This window comes from Notolepis coatsorum (assembly GCF_963971535.1).
Source record: "Notolepis coatsorum genome assembly, chromosome: 17".
NCBI lineage: Eukaryota > Metazoa > Chordata > Actinopteri > Aulopiformes > Paralepididae > Notolepis > Notolepis coatsorum.
In genome coordinates this window covers 99,047,713-99,052,108 of record NC_140181.1, presented here as the reverse complement: position 1 = coordinate 99,052,108, position 4,396 = coordinate 99,047,713, and the positions used below count along the sequence as shown (strand labels likewise).

General features: G+C 45.4%; 1 pseudogene across 1 annotated transcript in view; it reads left to right on the top strand.

Annotated features, from left to right (window-relative positions):
• Positions 1 to 2,588: 2,588 nt before the first annotated feature.
• Positions 2,589 to 4,396, top strand: part of LOC311244169 (septin-6-like) — a 4,174-nt pseudogene continuing 2,366 nt past the window's right edge. Inside the window, exons 1-3 of the transcript in view lie at positions 2,589 to 2,785; positions 3,383 to 3,395; positions 3,528 to 4,250. The product of the transcript in view is annotated as a septin-6-like (transcript). The remainder of the gene's footprint in view (positions 2,786 to 3,382; positions 3,396 to 3,527; positions 4,251 to 4,396) is intronic.

Sequence of the window (4,396 nt, the reverse complement as noted above, 5' to 3'; positions counted from 1 at the left end):
GACTGATGCTTAGCTGCCGGAGCCCCACACGCTCCACACTCTGTTTCACTCCCGAGCGGGTAGCAGAGGTCTCTGTCAACAGCGCCGACAGCTTTAGAGTTCCCCCTCTCAGGAGCCACACGCACTTTCTAGCACCGCCGTTTTATTCCTTTTCGTATCGTTTGCTAAAGTACAGTACGTTGAATCAGACCCAGAGCCAGAGCTTGTGCCTATATCTGCCCCGATACATTTACATATACAGTTAGTTTAAGTTTAAGTTTATTTATAAAAAAATTACCCAGGGACAGTGCACATTAATCAACATATTCAGTTTTCACATCAATTTAAATGTGCCAGAATTAGCTAATGAGCTAGTTTTCATCTGTAGTCCCTGCCTAACATGCACGTCTTTATAGCTGAACGCTATATCCAAAGCCACTTACAAGTTCTGTACAACAGGTCAGCAGGAAGGGAAGGGTACAACTCTGGCAGCTAAGGGTCGGTAACATTGTTCGCCAAATAGTGTCGAACTTGAGTGCCACAGACAAGAATCAAGAATCAAGAGGTTTATTTGTCACATACATACCAGGGCATACAGTGAAATGCGGGTGGTCATGCCTGCATTGATTGTGCAAAATACGATAATAAAATAGAATAAAATAGGCATAGAAAAAATTAAATAGAAACAATTAAATAGATAAAACACAAGATATGCATGGTAAAAAAAAAAGACATACTAGGTTCCTGAGAAACTGGTTCTTATATACACTACTATGCAATATACAATTTACAATGTTGACTCTTAATGTATCTAAACTATACAGTACCTCCTTCTTTTAAAGTGACATTTTGTTTAAAGTGATTGTTTTAGTGGTTGCCGCATGAGTGTGTGTGTGTGTGTGTGTGTGTGTGTGTGTGTGTGTGTGTGTGTGTGTGTGTGTGTGCGTGCGTGCGTGCGTGCGTGCGTGCGTGCGTGCGTGCGTGCGTGCGTGCGTGCGTGCGTGCGTGCGTGCGTGCGTGCGTGCGTGCGTGCGTGCGTGCGTGCGTGCGTGCGTGCGTGCGTGCGTGCGTGCGTGCGTTCAGTGTTCAGTGTTCAGTGTTCAGTGTTCAGCAGTGTTCAGTGTTCAGTGTTCTGATGGCCTGGGGGAAGAAGCTGAGCCATAGTCTCTCTGTTCTTGCAGCGTGTGACCGTAGGCGCTTGCCTGACCGCAGCAGCTTAAACAGGCTGTTGTTGGGGTTGTGAGGGTCTTTCAAAATTCTGCAGGCTCTGGATTTGCACCTCCTGTTATATAAGTCCTGAAGTGGTGGTAGTGCATTACCCGTAGTACGCTCAGCTGAGCGCACCACTCTCTGGAGTGCTTTCCTGTCCTGTGCCGTGCTGTTTCCAAACCAGGCAGTGATGTTTCCAGTCAGAATGCTCTCTACAGCCCCGGAGTAGAAGGAGTGGAGTATCTTCCCCGATACTCTGAACTTCCTTAGCTGTCTCAGGTGATAGAGGCGCTGTTTCGCCTTTTTTACCACAGTGTCTATGTGAGTTGTCCATGTCAGGTCCTCTGTGATGTGGACTCCCAGGTACTTGAAGCTGCTCACCCTGTCCACGGTAGCCCCGTTTATCCACAACGGCATGTGTGTCCCCTGCTGTATTCTCCTAAAATCCACGATTAGCTCTTTGGTTTTACCAATGTTCAGGCCTAGGCTGTTATCCCGGTACCAGCGTGTCAGTACATCAACCTCCTCCCGATAGGCCTTCTCGTCATTGTTAGAGATCAGCCCCACCACCACGTGTCGTCCGCAAACTTCACTATGGAGTTGGAGCTGAACCTGGCCACACAGTCATGTGTGTACAGTGAGTACAGCAGGGGGCTCAGAACGCAGCCCTGGGGGGACCCGCCTGGGGCCTGTCACTTTGAAAGTCCAGGATCCAGGCGCTCATGGCGGAGCTCAGACCCAGATTGATCAGCTTGTCAACCAGTCTGGTGGGGACTATGGTGTTGAAAGCTGAACTATACTTGACTAGACTTGAGTGCATAGTAGTATAGACATATTACTAGCACAGTAGGCAGGAATATAGGCATGGTAGATGTGGGGGAAATAGGCGCTTGTCTCCTCCCTCTGTCCCATAACAGACTTGTCTTCACAGAGAGGACTTGTCTTTATCCCCTCCCTCCCCCCAAACCTACAGTTTATGGTGTGTGTGTCCCCCCCCCCCCCTCTCCTGACTATAAAGGAGCCCCCTCTCTGAGATTCGGTCTCTTACCTCCGGGTCTCCTAGCTAGTCACTTGGACGAGGGCCATCCAGCCATATCTCTGACTATTCTGGATTCGATACCTTCATTCTGAGTTAATAAATTGTATTAACCGGATTCATTGACTGAGTAAGTTATTACATGTTTCCCACATAGATTCCTTAGTAGCAGAGTACATACTAGTGTAAACTACTAACGAGTCGGTCGCAGTCCACCAGCACCTGCTAACTAACAACCCTTTAGTTCAGCTGGTTAGTGCGGCCGCCTGTCCCAGGTTCAAATTCACTTGGTTACAATAGTAAGAGACAGGACGAAGGTTAGTCATTTAAAAATGTTTCTTCAGAGGTTTCAGAGGGTATAACCATGGCGGCCACTGAGTTAGCCAGGCAAGCGGGAGAGGGTGCTCATGCTGTCCCACGGTCAGGCCATGTCGGCGTTGACAGCATGCCTGACCAGCTGGTCAACAAGTCTGTCAACCATGGCTTCTGCTTCAATATCCTCTGTGTTGGGGAGACGGGTCTGGGGAAGCCCACTCTGATGGACACCTTGTTCAACACCAAGTTCGAGGGCGATTAAACTTGAAGACATGGTTAAGTTTCAAACAATGTGAATTATGTTTAGGGCAATAAAGAAATAATAAACTACAAAATCTTTTTCATTTAGAAAGTGAGTTTAGTAGGAGAAAATACAATTTTAAACATCAGTTTGCACGTACCACACTTAAACAGATGTGTCCTTCAGTTATTGGTGTAAAGTTGTGGAATTCTCTCCATAGCGAGCTTAAGGGATGTAATAGTGTTTATCAATTCAAAAAAAAATAAAAGAAAATATTTAGTCAGTATGAAAATCAAATGTAATCTGAATAGTGAGATATTTTCTTTTTTTTTGTTCTTCTCTTTCTTTTATTCTTTATTCTTTATTATTATTATTATTATTATTATTATTATTATTATTATTATTATTATTATTATTATTATTATTATTATTATTATTATTATTATTATTATTATTATTATTATTATTATTATTATTATTATTATTATAAAATGTTTTCTTGTTTAACTGTGGATTGTGTGTTTCTTGTATAATGGTATAAATTATTATTTGTGTAAATTAGGTTGTACGCAGACCATTAAGTAAATTCTCGTTTAGTTTAGGAATAAGGGGCAGGTAACTATAATATTTATTCTTCTTCACTGCTCCTTTTGTCCATGGAATGATATTTATGATTGTGTAATGAAGAAACTCTGATTGTATGATTCCATGTGGCAAATAAAAACTCTGAACTGAACTGAACTGAAGATCACCAGCGAGTTGGTCAGCAACGGGGTCCAGATCTACCAGTTCCCCACCGACGACGAGACGGTGGCAGAGATCAACTCCACCGTGAACGGTCATTTGCCGTTTGCCGTGGTGGGGAGCACGGAGGAGGTGAAGATCGGGAACAAGATGGTGAAGGCAAGGCAGTACCCCTGGGGCACGGTGCAGGTGGAGAACGAGAGCCACTGTGACTTTGTGAAGCTGAGGGAGATGCTGATCCGGGTGAACATGGAGGACCTGAGGGAACAGACTCACACGCGCCACTACAACAAGCTCTACAGGCACTGCAAACTGGAGGAGATGGGCTTCAAAGACACAGACCCTGACAGCAAGCCCTTCAGCCTGCAGGAGACCTATGAGGCCAAGAGGAACGAGTTCATGGGGGAGCTCCAGAAGAAGGAGGAGGAGATGAGACAGATGTTTGTCCAGAGAGTGAAGGAGAAGGAGGCTGAGCTAAAGGAGGCAGAGAAAGAGCTCCATGAGAAGTGTGACCGACTGAAGAAGCTGCACCAGCTGACGAGAAGAAGAAGGTGGAGGACAAGAGGAAATCCCTGGACGACGAGCTGAACATGTTCAAACAGAAAAAGCCTGCCGCTGAGCTCCTGCTAAACCAAGCGCAGCAGGCAGGGGGCGCCACCACTCTCAAGAGAGGAAAAACTTCTTTTAATCTGTCTTGGCCACCTGAAGAGGGGATTGCAGCTTCAAGTGTGAACCAAAGCACGGCTGAATTCACCGTCTTGGTGGATAAAACAAGGCCGCTCCTCTACTAGTAGGATCAACAGTTGTGACTAACACAAAAATCATCAACAAGGGTTTCATGCAGTTCTGTGATTCACAGCCAAATGTATCCC